Genomic DNA, 15,533 nt, shown 5'->3' with positions numbered 1-15,533 from the left:
TGACGTGGAGGGGCATAATCAAACGAAAACGTCTATCTCCATGGGCGTTTATCTCCGAGAACGGGTCCGTGAAGGGACGGACCGAACCGTATTTTCAAAAAAAATAGACGTCCATGTTTTATTCGACAATTTGTGAGCTGGCCGTTTTTGTTTTTCAGCGATAATGGAAAATGAAAGCGCCCAGCTCAAAAACAAATAAATCCAAGGCATTTGTTCGTGGGAGGGGCCAGGATTCGTAGTGCACTGGTCCCCCTCACATGCCAGGACACCAACCGGGCACCCTAGGGGGCACTTTTACAAAAACAAAACAAAAGGTAAAAGAGCTCCCAGGTGCATAGCACCCTTCCCTTGTGTGTTGAGCCCCCCAAATCCCTCTCAAAACCCACTGCCCACAAGTCTACACCATTACTATAGCCCTAAGGGGTGAAGGGGGGCACCTACGTGTGGGTACAGTGGGTTTGGGGGGGTTGGACGACTAAGCATTAAGCAGCACAATTGTAACAGGTAGGGGGGGATGGGCCTGGGTCCACCTGCCTGAAGTCCACTGCACCCCCTAACAACTGCTCCAGGGACCTGCATACTGCTGCCAGGGAGGTGGGTATGACATTTGAGGGTGAAAATAAAAAGTTGTGAAACATCATTTTTTGTGGTGGGAGGGGGTTAGTGACCACTGGGGCAGTCAGGGGAGGTCATTCCCGATTCCCTCTGGTGGTAATCTTGTCATTTAGGGCACTTTTTGGGGCCTTATTCGTGAAAAAACAGGGTCCAGGAAAAGTGCCCTAAATTCTAGCTATAAACGCATACTTTTTTTCCATTATCGGCGAAAGGCGCCCATTTCTGTTCGGGTGATAACCATGCCCCAGTCCCACCTTCACCACGCCTCCGACATGCCCCCGTCAACTTTGTACGCTTCCGCGATGGAGTGCAGTTGAAAACGTCCAAGTTTGGCTTTCAATTATACCGCGTTATTTGTTTTTGGGAGATAAACGTCCATCTCCCGATTTAGGTCGGAACTTGGGCGTTTTTCTCATTCGATTATAAGCAGGTTTGTCTCATTAATCCATGCTTTTGAATATGCTCTGTAATTTTGTTCTTAATAATAGTCTCTACCATTTTGCCCGGCACCGACGTCATACTCACTGGTCTATAATTTCCCGGACCTCCTCTGGAACCTTTTTTGCATATGACTGGCAGTGAGCTGTTATCCTGGGGACTGGGTTCAAGTCCCACTGCAGCTCCTCATGACCCTAGGCAAGTCACTTAACCATTCTTTACCCCAGGTATAAAAAAACACCTTAGATTGTGTGCCCACTAGGGACTGAGAAAGTACCTGAATATACAAGGAATTCAATATATGGCACCTAATGTTAGGCACTACTTCCATTCTAATGTATGCAATGGGCAGGGCCACACAAAAACACACTTATCACCCATTTATAGAATAGCACCTAAGCGTTTCCCTGTGGATCTGCAAAGGGGGTATAACAATGGGCAAGTCAGGAGTGTTCCTATAAGATGTATAGAGTGCGACTCTGCACCCAACTTGCATGCCAGGATTAACATGTGGTTCCAGTTGGTGTAAATCCTTGTGCTCAAAGCTGAGTGCAGAACCCGACGTTACGATATTCTATAAAGAGTGCCCATCTCGGAATACTCTTTAAAGAATATCATTCAGTGTCAATTTTTTTCAGTGCTGAATTTTGAGTGTCATTTACTGAATCCAGCCCATAATCCCCCAGATTGTAAAAACGGTGACCAAATTTCCATGTACAAATCAGCACGTGTAGCCAATTTGTGCACAAAACTTAATTGGGTAACAAGCCAATCAGTGCCGATAATTGGATGTTAACAAGCAGTTATCGGTATTTTATTTATTTATTTATTTATTTATTACATTTGTACCCCGCTCTTTTCCACATACAGCATTATCCAATTATCAGTGCCAATAATTGGATGTTAACAAGCAGTTATCTGTATTTTATTTATTTTTTATTTATTTATTACATTTGTACCCGCTCTTTCCCACAGACAGCAGGTCCAGTGCGGCTTACATAGTAAAAGAAAGCATCTTACATGGTAAAGAATACAGTAAAAACAAGGAAATGTAGGAACAGTACTAATTGAAACTCATTACGATTTATGTGCATAGCTCGCTAAGCGTATTCTATAAATTGATGCGCATAAATCAGATTACATGGATCTCAAAAGGGGTTGTAGCCATGGAAGGAGCATCTGCGGGCCATGGGCATTCCTAAAATTTGTAGCAGTGTTATAGAATATGCCCAATCTGCACCTTAATTAGTCGTGTGCCTTACACTAGATTTTAGTTGGCATAAATGGCCTAAACTAAATTTAACTTTAGACAAGGTTTATAGAATTGCACTAAGCGCGTTTTCTTTTCAGTACCAATTTATTTTGGCTACATATGTAAAATCTAGTTCAATGTGTATAACACTGCATACACCTAGTAGCACTATAGAAAAGATAAGTAGTAGTATATATTCAACACCACTGATTATGGTACTTATTTTAGAAGTGCTAGTCTATAGTTCATGAGCATCTAAATCCCAATTTTACAAAGCTGGGCTATGAAGTCTAAAACTGAAGAATGTCCATATGGCAATGGAGCGTGGCCTGGGCATGTTGTGGGTGGGACTATGGTAGACCAAAAAAGTAGACATGTATTCCCTATTTCAGAAGGAACAATGAACATCTATGTCCAAAATGATGGACTCGGGGATTTACACCTGCTAGTTGGGACATCCAAGTTACAGAAAAGTGCTCCTATTGATCACCTCCTTAATCCTCCAGTGGTTGCGGTCTCCTTCGAAAGTGAAACTGGCAAGGAATATCGGGCTCTGTGCAATCTTCAGGAAGAACAACTGTTTGTATTTCTAAAATGGCTGACAAAAACATTTTTGTTCCAGCATACACATTTTTATGTTGCCATTTCATAGCATAGACATTCATGTGCTGTCACAGAGTTGTTCATGTTCCTGTGTGCCCTGTTGATATTTTAGATGTTATTTTTTTCTAAAATGGATGTTCCTGCATCAAATAGGGCCCTGTTTGGACGGCATCCTAAAGGAAAAGTCCATAGACCGTTATTAAATGGACTTGGGGAAATTCCACTATTTCTGGGATAAGCAGTATAAAATGTTTTGTACATTTTTGGGATCTTGCCAGGTATTTGTGACCTGGATTGGCCACTGTTGGAAACAGGATGCTGGGCTCGATGGACCATTGGTCTTTCCCAGTATGGCAATACTTATGTACTTATGTTTACTAAGGTGAACTAACGTTTTTAATGCATACAGAAAATTAGTGCATGCTGTGTAGGCACCCATAGGAATATTGTGGGCACCTACACAGTACACACTAATGGTTAGCATGCACTAAAAACACTAACATGCCTCTAGCGCGGCTTAGTAACCAGAGCCCATAGTTGCTGCATGAACACCCAGTAATCGATGTATATTAGAAAAAGCTCTATGTGAACAGATTGTTTTCTAAGATACTAGCAGAAATTGAGATGTGCTGACCTAGACATCTCAAGTTCCATTTGTACATCTTTTTTTTAAATGCCATTCCACATGTATATAATGGGGTTGAATACATAATTCTATTCAAATGTTGAAAACCCATCTTTTAAGACAAACAGGCTGACTGTTGGCTTTAAATACTAGGCAGATTATTTTCTGATTTTTCCCAATGCTTTCTCAAAGAACATCACTGCCAAATTGTTGTGAAAGTCCACATGAACTTTAAAACAGATTGAGTGAAGATAACCTAAGTAAATAGTAAATCAGATTTTGAGATTGTTCTTGTAATTAATATAGAAAAATGACTTAGACATCATATTAAAAATGCATCACTAAGTCAGACTTTGGACGTTTTGTGCTAAATGTCCCAAATCCGAATAGGAAAGGGGCATAATCGAACTGGGCGCTCATCTTTAAGGGCGCCCCGGCGAAGGAGTGGGTCATCCCATATTATCGAAACAAGATGGCCGTCCATCTTTCATTTCGATAATATGGTCGAGGATGGCCAAACCTCAACATTTAGGTTGACCGAAATGTTAAGATCGCTGACCTTAGAGATGGCCGACCTCGGTTTAAGTGGATAATGGAAACTGAGGACGGCCATCTCAGAAACAACCAAATCCAAGCCATTTGGTCATGGGAGGAGCCAGCATTCGTAGTGCACTGGTCCCCACTCAAATGCCAGGACACCAACCAGGCACCCTAGGGGGCACTGCAGTGGAATTCACAAATTGATTCCAGGTGCATAGCTCCCTTATCTTGGGTGCTGAGCCCCCCAACCCCCCCCCCCAAATCCCACTACTCACAACTGTATAACACTACCATAGCCCTTAAAGGGTAACAGGGGGCACCTAGATGTGGGTATAGTGGGTTTTGGAGGGCTCTCATTTACCACCACAAATGTAACAGGTAGGGGGGATGGGCCTGGGTTCGCCTGCCTGAAGTGCACTGCAGTACCCACTAAAAACTGCTCCAGGGACCTGCATACTGCTGTGACGGAGCTGGGTATGACATTTGAGGCTGGCATAGAGGCTAGCAAAAAAATGTTTTTAAATTAGTTTTTTTGGGTTGGAGGGGGAGGAAGTAAGGGGAGGTGATCCCCGATTCCCTCCAGTGATCATCTGGTCAGTTTTGGCACCTTTTCAAGGCTTGGTCGTGAACAAAAAGGGGCCAAGTAAAGTCGGCCAAATGCTCGTCAGGGATGCCCTTCTTTTTTCCATTATTGGCCAAGGATGCCCATCTGTTAACCACACCCCGTCCTGCCTTCGGTACACTACTGGCATGCCCCCTTGAAATTTGTCCGTCCCTGCGACGGAAAGCAGTTGAGGATGGCCAAAATCGGCTTTTGATTATGACGATTAGGGTGCCCTTAGGAGAAGGATGCCCATCTCCCGATTTGTGTCGGAAGATGGGCGCCCTTCTCCTTCGAAAATAAGCTGGATGGCCATTTTTGAAAAAGCAAAACGTCTGTTTTTTTCTGACAGTGGCTACATGCTAGATGTTTTTTGGTCTATTTTAAGAAATAATAATAAAATCCAAGTGCAAAACACACAAAATCCAGCCATTGGGATATAGAAGGAGACAGCAATCTTATCCCCCTGTTTACAATGCCGCACTAGAAGATGTCAGTGTGGTAATGCTGACAAAGCCCATTCACTTTGAATGGGCTGTGTCGGCATTGCCGTGTGGCAGCCACTAGTGAAGCCTTATAACCGGGGGTTAGTAAACTGGCCACACAGACATCCCAGGAGAGCAATGGGGCACCATAGGGAGCATTGCTGTGGACATCATATAAAAACTCCCAGGTACACATCACACCATTACCTCCTTATCTTGTCTTCTGAGCCCTCCAAAACCCATCCAAAAACCACTGCCCCCAACTACACACCACTACAATAGCCCTTATGGGTGAAGGGGTCACCACCTATATGTCGGTACAGCAGGTTTTTGGTAAGTTTTAGAGGGCTCACACTTTCCACCACAAGTGTGTCAGATAGAGTGAGGTATGAGCCTGGGTTCCCTTCTCTACAGTCCACTGCACTGACCACTGCACAACTCCAGGGACGTGCTTGCTGCACTAATAGAACTGGCTATAACATCTGAAGCTGTCGTAGGGGCTGGTAAGTACTATTTTTATTCACATCTTTGAGGGTTGGGAGGGGGTCTGACCCTTGGGAGAGTAAGGGGGTCATACCTGATTCCCTCCAGTGGTCATCTGGTCATTTAGGACACTTTTCGTGTCTTATTTCTTCTAAAAACTTGTCTGGATCAAAACATTGAAGTTGTAGCCCATGACATTTTCATGTTATACCATTATGGCTATAAAACGGCCAAGTGTTAGGAACACCCAAAGCACAATGTAATCCCTCCCCCAAAATGCCCCCCACATGCCCCCTTGTGATTTGGATGCACTGCAGACAAATTGCATAGATAAACATCTGCAAAATATGTTTCAAAAATACCGATTTGAACGTTTTGAGAAGAAATACATCCAAATGCTGCTTTATGACATTTTTAAAATGTTTTTCTCTTTAAAAAATGAGCCCCATAGTACACTTAAACAAATATGTGATCTATTACCTAGTAACAACGGAGAAAGAAAAAAAACACTTATTTTAATCTACATATTTAAATAGATATATAAACTAAAGACCAAATTATAGAATAGCATGACTGGAAAAGATTTCAAGATGTCAATAAAACGATAATGTATTGTGAGGCCTTCAGTAGGTTAGAAAAAAAACAGGATGTTAAAATACTTAATGTAATATGGCCTTTTATTTTTTGTCATGTGTAAAAAAAAAAAACATAGTCAAAACATTGTTCCCTACACTTTTTTTCCCTAGCCCCTAAGTGTATTTTCCTTTTTCATGTAATCATAGTTAAGAATTTCAACACTGTATAGTGCCCATATATTTCTGTTCTTACATGTGATAACAGCACTTCTTTACAATGTCACAACAGCTTTGTTGTAAACAATAATGCCTTGCCTTACAATTTGTTCTTCAATTTTAAATAACAAATTCATTCTTTTCATGTTTCAGTCACACATGTGGTGCCTGGAATAAAAAAAAAAATAATACACAGTTTCCTTTAAGAACAGGATAAATTGTGCTGTATCTCTGTGGCTTCTATAATAACCTTTGTATTACTGGTTATGTCAAATTACTTCAAATGAGTCTGGCTCTTTACTGTATGCAGTCTATACAATGAAAGGCTGTGTGGAAAAAGAAAGGACTCATCAAGTTCTTCTCAATTATATTGGAGTCTGCTGTGATCACAGAGATCTTTTTATATATACAGAGGGCACCAAGTTGTCCCATTTTTGTACAAAACACATTTAATGTCTCTGTGCTGTACTTGGAAAGCTAACCTGTGAACTGAAGACTCTAGGCTTGTTTGGCTTTTCTTATTCCATTGAAATAGCTCTGAAACATGAAAGAGACATATGGCTTCCTGTTAAATCAAGCATTTCAATGTAACATAAAAAATAATAACACGATGCCAGTACAGGAGATCTGGGTACTAAAAAGAAAGGAACATGTAGTAAGCTGAAATAGAAATATTGTTTCTGGAGAAATAATAATGCTGTGTTTAGTGGAGGCAAAATACAGTGGAAGCTCAAGTTGTTTTAAAAAGTATTTTTCAAAGGAGTATCTGGCATAGCAAAAATGATAAGAGGCAGGTACACTGTACAGAGTAACCAATTAATTGAGTTAAGCGCTTTCAAGAATCAGAGTTCACTTTGTTAGATGCAGCTGAAGAAGTGGATCACAGTGGAGAGGTCGAAACAAATTGCTTCAGTCTTTACGGAAGAAGATGTAAGAGATCTACCTATACCGAAAATGGTTTTCAAGGGTGACGATGCGGAGCAACTGAAAGAAATCTCAGTGAACTTGGAAGACATACTGAGCCAAATTGACAAGTTAAAGAGCAATATATCACCTGGACTGGATGTATACATCTCAGGGTATTGAAAGAACTCAAACATGAAATTGCTGATCTGCTGCTAGTGATCTGTAAGCTGTCAATGAAATCATCCATAGTACCTGAAGACTGCAGGGTGGCCAATGTGATGCAGATTTTTAAAAAGGGTTCTAGGGGTGATTTGGGAAATTACAGACTGGTAAGACTGACTTCAATGCCGGGCAAAATAGTGGAAACTATAATAAAGAATAAAAGTACAGAACAAGTAGACAAACATGGTTTAATGGGACAGAATCAGCATGGACTCAACCAAGGGAGGACTTTCTTCAACATTTTGTTTCATTTCTTTGAAGGCGTGAATAAACATGTCGACAAAGCTGAGACGGTTGATGTAGTGTATCTATATTTTCAGAAAGATTTTGACAAAGTACTTCATGAGAAACCCCTGAGAAAATTAAGGAATTAGATAGGAAGCAATGCCCTTCTGTGGATTAAGAATTGGTTATTGGACAGAAAACAGAGGGTAGGGTTAAATGGCCATGTTTCTCAATGGAGGCAGGTGGAATAATGGAGTGCCACAGGAATCTGTATTGGGACTGCTGCTATTTAACATATTTACAAATGATCTGGAAATCAGAACAATGAGTGTGGTGATTAAATTTGCAGATGACATGAAACTATTCAAATTTGTCACAACAAATGTGGATTGTGAAAAATTGCAGGAAGACCTTAGGAAATTGGAAGACTGGGCATCAAAATGGCAGATTAAATTTAATGTAGACAAATGCAAAATGATGCCCTTCAGGAATAATAATCCAAATCGTAGTTATCTGATGCTAGGGTAGGAGTCAGCATTCAAGGAAAAGACGTAGGTGTCATTGTAGACAATATGTTGAAATATTCTGCCCAGTGTACAGCGGCAGCCAAAAAAAGCAAACAGGATGCTAGGAATTACTAGGAGAGGAATACAAAATAAGACCAAAAATATTATAATGCCTCTGTTTCACTCCATGGTGCGACCTCACATTGAGTATTGCGTTCACTTCTGGATACCATATCTCAAAATAGATATAATGGAATTAGAAGAGTGACCAAAATGATAGAGGGGATGGAACTGCTCCCATATGAGGAAAGGCTAAAGAGGTTAGGGCTCTTCAGCTTGGAAAAGAGATGGCTGAGGGGGGGATATGATTGAGGTCTACAAAATCCTGAGTGGAGCAGGTGGAGGTGAATCTATTTTTCACTCATTCAAAAGGTTCAAGGACTAGGGCACACTCAATGAAATGACACAGAAATACTTTTAAAACAAATAGAAGAAAATATTTTTTCGCTCAAAGAATAGTTAAGCCTGGAACTCGTTTCCGGAGGATGTGGTAATGGCGGTTAGCTTATCTGAGTTTTAAAAAAGGTTTGGGCAAGTTCCTGGAGGAAAAGTCCATAGTCTGTTATGAGATGCTTGCCTGGGATTGGTAGTATGAAATGGTGCTACTAATTGGGCTTCTGCCAAGTACTTGTGACCAGGATTAGCTACTGCTGGAAGCAGGATACTGGGCTAGATGGATCATTTGTCTGACCCAGTATGGCTATTTTTAAGTTCTTATGTACTCTGCTTCTCAAAAGCTCATGCCTCAGTGAATTGTTTAGTCTATAAGGTGCCACCCATCTCTGTCATTTTCAGTTGTTTAGGATACTGTATTTTGAAGCCTGCACACTCAACAGAAACTAAGGGGCCCTTTTACTAAGCTGCAATAAAAGATGGCCTGTGGTTTGACTAAGCGCCTAGGTTTCCCCATGTGCTGAGTCCACTTTTAGCACAGCTGTAAAATGGCTTTTCATTTTCTGTATTAATGGCCACGTGCTAATTTCCCCATTAGCATAGGAGTCCTTACTAACTCCTATTTACTAGGCGGTAAGGGCTCCCAGGCTAACCATGCACTGATCACAATTAGTGCTGGGCACACCTACTCTCTGCTCCTAAACATGCCCCTAGAGCTAAAAAATAGCACATGCAGATGCCAAAACTACCATGGGATGTCTGAGTGTACCCCATTGTAGTGCATTTCCCCACACGGTCAATAGTGCTTACCGCCGCTGAATAAAATGACCCCTAAATTTTTTAATTTAATAGCAAAAACCAAAAACTACAGTAGAGATTAATTCCATTTTAGCTGCATAAATTTCTTGTATAAAAGTGGTAAGTAAACTGTCAATAGCCATGTTCAAAATAGCTTTGAAACAGATGTACTGTAATTGGCAACAGCATTCAGTTTCCATTATTTTTATACAGTAAGATGTAAGACTGCAAAAGATCATGACATTTATGCAATCATAAATCAAAAGAGGGAGGCTTAAATTTCACCTGCAGGCAGGTAAAACTACGATTTCTAATTAGAAATGCAGAAGTGACATAGAATTACAGCAGGTACTCAAAATAATGCATGGTAATATTGTAGCTCCCACCCATAATAATATACCTGGAATTTCCTATTTCTTATCAACATTATTGATAATTTATTTATCTGTTTGTTTACGTATTAAGAATTATTTATCACCTTTTTAAATAAATTCAGCCATGGTATCGTACAACTATAATAATCCAGACATGAACAAAAGACAAGTAGAGCAGAAGAAAACATTCAAATAACAGTATACGTGATAATGTCATAGTATGTTACTTACAATGTCAACATAATACATATTAAAACATCTTAATGGAAAGCCTAGGGTGTAAGTGGAGGTAGAAAATACAGACATGAAAGATAGAGTAGCAGGAGTTAGAAAGAAAATAAGGGTGACTAACTTAAGGAAAGTTGCAAATGAAGTCAGAAAAGGTGCTTGAAAATGATCTCAGCTGGAGTAGGAGTGGATAAGCAAGTCCTGCTACACTTTGTGCAGCTGGTGTTAGTCCTTGTGTGTGTGTGACTAGCTAGTTAATTGTTTCTTCCATTAAAGCCTTGGAAGAAGAGCCATGCCATCACCTGCTTCCTGAAGTGGAGATAGTCTTTCATTGAGAGAAACTTTCAGGGACTGTGTTCTAATATGGGGGCTACCCCGGGAGAAAGCTCATTGGCAGGTGTCATGACGTGTGATTTCCATTTCGAAAAAATGTGGTCCTTGGGAGGACCTTAGGAGCTTTGAAGGTGTGAAGAAGGAGACCCTGTTCTTAAGGTACTGTGGTCCATTTCTTTTAAGTGCTTTGAAACATAGAAACATAGAAAAATGTAGTCAGAAAAAGACCAAATGGCCTATCTAGTCTGCCCATCCATGCCATCTACTCTCCCTATCATTCCCTTAGAGATCCTATGTGCTTGTCCCTAGCTCTCTTGAATTCAGATACTGTTTTCATCTCCACCACTTCCATCGGGAGGCTGTTTCAAGAATTCACCACCCTATCTATGAAGAAGTATTTCCTTGAGTTATTTCTGATTCTATCGCCTTTCACCTTCAACCTATGCCCCCTCATTCCAGAGCTTCCTCCTGTGCATTTATACTACATAGGTATTTACATTTCTCTATCATATCTCCCCTCTCCAGCTTTTCTTCCAAAGTACACATATTGGGATCTTTAAGCCTGTCCCCATACACTTTATAACAAAGACCACTGACCATTTTAGTAGCCACCCTCTGGACCAACTCCATCTTGTTTATATCTTTTTGAATGTGCACTCTCTAGAATTATACACAATACTCTAAATAAGGTCTCACCAGAGTTTTATACAGGGGTATCATGACCTCCTTTTTCCTACTGGCTATTCCTCTCCCTATGCAAACAAGCATCCTTCTAGCTTTCACCATCACCTTTTCTACCTTGTTTGGCCAACTTAAGATCATCAAATATGATCACACCCAAGTCCTGCTCCTCTTTCATGCACAAAAGTTCTTCACCCTTAAACTGTACTGTTGCCTCAGTTTTCTGCAGCCCATATGCATGACCCTGTCTTTTTTAGCATTAAATTTAAGCTGCCAAATTCCAGACCATTCCACAGCTTCACTAAGTCCTTCCTCATGTTATCCACACCATCAGGACAGGAGGAGAGCAATGGATAAGGACAAGGGGATGGAAAAAATGGAAAGAAGAAGAAGAAGGAGGGTGGTGTCCCCAGAAAACAGGGATGGTGGCCACAGCTGAGGGCAAGAAGCCTATCTGAGAAAAGAATGCAAAGAATAAGGTCCAAACCACTACTAGGCAAGCAAATGGTCATCACCCAGGAGTTGCCTCAAGAAGCTTGTCCACGGAGCACATCCTGCTCCTTGGTTGTGAAGCTTTGGCATGCACCCATGGCGTAAACCACTATTGAGGTAAAAAAAATAGTGGCTGAGGTCAGTGACATCACTCACAGTGATTGGAATAGGGAGGAGGTGAGGGTGGGCTCAGGTGGGCAACCGGGACCTAAGCTGTGATCTGGAAAACAAATGATAAAGTAAAGGCCAGAAATCAGCAGACAGTAGTAAATATGAACAAAGAGCAGCAGGCAGTAAACAGATGCTGCTACTAGGGTAAAACAAAATAGCAGCTGAGGTCAGTGATGGCACTCATGGTGACTGGAAGTGGGAGGAGTTAAGAACGAGCTCAGGCAGGTGTGACGTTTGCGAGCCCTTGGCCCAGAGGTGGCCGCGTGAGAATCACTCAACCACCTCTGGGTAGACCGAGTCCCCTCAGACCTAAGAGTACTCCCAAGAACTGGACTGGACCACAAGTGGAGATGACCTGAGGCAGTTTTATTAGTAGCAAAAAACACAAAGCTAAAAGGGTAGCCAACAGCACAGAAAGTAAAACAGGCAGCCTACCTATACAGTCTAACCTAGCTGAAGCAAGGCAACTATAAAACAAAGATTAAGGTAAAGTAGAACAGCCTAGCTATATAGGGAAATCAAACATAAGCAGCCTAGCTGCGCATCTCACTACTAGCGGAACAATGCAAAGCATAAAGTATACAGTAAAGGTAAAGTAGAACCTAGTTGTATAGGGAAATCAAACATAAACAGCCTAGCTGCGCATCTCAATATTAGGAAAGCAATGCACACATACGGCACACAGTAGAACACAATAGACTAGGCAAAGGGCCTGCCCTAGCGAGACAAAGACAAACAGGCAATACTTGGCTGACAGCGGTAGTAGTTCATTCGGTCAGTACACTCAGATGAGCTGCTGAACAACTGTGGCAATCTCCCTCAAAATCAGAGTGTAGCAGAAGCAAAACAAAGGGAAAAGAAAGAGTCTCTTGAGGACCTGCACCATAGGTAGAGGCCAGAGCGGGTCACTGCACTCACAGAAGACTAGGGATTACATCTAAGACAAGCAAACAGTCACCAAGGCACCCGAGCCGGATGCTCCAGAGGCAAGCAAGGTGAAGAAGCCAAACCTGAGCCAATGCTCCCAAGGCAGAAGACTCACCAGTCCTGAACAGCACCAAAGGGCCAGGATCAGCCCACACGGACCCCTTCGCGCTCCAAGCACCACTCCCTCGTCCAGAGATACCTCGAGACATGGCCTCAGCTGCTGCACCAGCCCACACAGTCCCAAACAAAGCACAAAGCTACTCACTGCATACAGCGACTAAGGACTCACGGTGGGCGACTGGAAACTCAACAGAGACACAGGAGACTCTGGGCACACAGGCCTGGCAGCAGGCTTCACTAAACCCAAACAAAGGTGAAAGCTGTAGGCAGAGCTATTGCTCCTCAGAAGGGGAGGACAGACAGGCAATGATTAGGAGGGCTTGGGGAAAAGGACATCCCAGGTAATAGGAGTGGGAGCGGAAGTGCTTCACTTCTGGTGGGAATTTCATTGCACGTTTGAATAATCCCTGTTCCAGGATGGGAGAGAGAGAACTGAAGTAATCATGTGGAGATGACTAAGAAACTGTAAGAAAGTCCTAAGGAGATTACCAAGTACATTTTCTTGTTTGCAAATATGGGAGATTTGAGATAGAACTGTGATTTGAATGCCCTGATATCGTTTGAAGATTATGTTTGACGCTATGCTGACCATCTGAAAGTTGACAAGTTTATGAACTATTTTCAAGTTACTGTTAACAAAGCAAGTTGAAGTTGAAATATGGAGATTGCTGCCTATTTTGCGTATGAGTGAAATAAAGAATGCCCAGAAAAGAACACCCTTCCGCCTACCAAGGAAAAGCCCAGCCCTGGCCTGCACCCAGCTCAACATCTTGAACTTTGTTTTTGTAAATCCTGGTCCTGGGGTGCCTGACCCCAAAAGCTTAGCTGGTGCCTGTGAACTGAGTGAGAGGGACCAGAGTTACACATGTTTAACTGAATGTCAACATTTTTTAATTTGATAGATGAAGTGTTTCATGTTTCTGCCTTTTCTCTGCCCAAAATGGTTCTTATCTGTCTGCCCTCTCCTCCCCTTCAGAATGGTTTGCCACCAAAAATGAATTCCATGATGAGGTTTAGGATCAATCCACAGTCTTGCCTTGCACAGTTTATTTAAAGGTTTTACCCCCAGAAAAGATATATAAAATTATCTTATAAACTGCCCCCATTGTTAATAACACACTTGTTAAATGGTATATACCAAAGTAAGTCAGACAGCTCTAAGTGCTTAAGCAATAAAGTGATATGATCTGTTAACCATTATTGTACATGCTTTAGTCATTAGGGGTAATTATGTACAAATTTCATCTGAAATAATTCATCTGTGAAACTGAATGAAAAGTAGCAGAAGAAGCAGTAGCAGCAAAGTCAACCTCTATTGTCACCATTCTTCTGGATAAGTGACTGAGAGCAGTTTTGTTCCAAATCAGCATTTTTCCAGGACGGAGGTGAAGCAACTTGCATTAATCCTACTTTACGTAGTCTTCTGATGCAACGTACACTACAGAAAATCTGCCCTTCTACTCACTTCTTCTCTGCATATTTAATTCATTTTCTTGCAGAACTTAACTACTGCTGACAGATTTATTAATATGAATCCCTCTTTATGCTTACTACTCTCTAAAAGTCCCTATAATTCTTTTGATATTTTATGCTAAACTTTACCAGTGAATAGAACTATATTACATGAAAGAATAAGTGGGGAGAAAAAAAAAACATCTGGAGGAATCTCCAAGAAGGGATGAATATACACAAGGTAACTTTACCAAGAAGGTTCATTTAGAACTGTATCTCATCCACAGCATTGTCTAAAAAGTAAAGGGAAGTAAAAACAGATCTTTTTACAATTTTATGAGTGAAGAGATGGACAGATCTGCTTACTATTTTTACCTATTATATTTTCATTGTGGAATTATTACTGGAAGCACCTTGATGCAGGCTATATGCTGAAACACAGGCCATGTTGGGTACCTCAATAACATTTGCCTCCTTTGATATTGGTCTCAGCCTTTTTTCCATCTGTGGACCACTGCACTGTCTTCTTGTCCCTCCAACTAGCCCACCAGAGACAGCCCCCAGGGAAGTCCCACTGGCTTCAGGAGGTCTGGGTGGGTGGGGGGAGGGTTGCATTGCTTTTAGGTGAGAGGTATGGGGAGGAGAGGGGCTACTGTTACACTTCCTGTTTAGGGAAGAGCTTCACAAAATTGGATTGGGTGGGAGGAGGGGTCTATCTGGATGTTCTTGAGCAGGAAATATAACACCAGTTTTGAGCTGGTGTTATTTTTCCTGGAATAACAGAGTATGGGAAGTTCAACAAAAGCTTTGTTATTTGATTTACATAATAATGAGAGGCTTTGCATGTATTTGCACTCTTTGCAGCTCAATATAATGTAGCCGATGACATCTTAACCTAATGTTCGTTATGGTCAGTGCTTTTTTTGTAGGAAAAAAAAGTGCTGGTACTCATTATGGGCGGGTCACCACATATGACTCCACCCCTATTATAGCCACACCCACATTAGCCACACCCCTTATACCAGCCATGGCGCATATAAACAGACATCATTGAAAATATTATACTAGTATAGGAAGGAAAGGATCCTCAGGAGCTTAACCGAGATTGGATAGCAGAGCCGGTAGTGGGAGGCAGGGCTGGAGGTTGGGAGGCGGGGATAGTGCGGGGCAGACTTATACGGTCTGTGCCAGAGCCAGTGGTGGGAGGCGGGA

The sequence above is a fragment of the Microcaecilia unicolor genome, chromosome 7 (genome assembly GCF_901765095.1).
Source record: "Microcaecilia unicolor chromosome 7, aMicUni1.1, whole genome shotgun sequence".
Taxonomy (NCBI): Eukaryota; Metazoa; Chordata; class Amphibia; order Gymnophiona; family Siphonopidae; genus Microcaecilia; species Microcaecilia unicolor.
The sequence above is the reverse complement of the archived record's forward strand: the minus strand, read 5'-3'. Positions refer to the sequence as shown.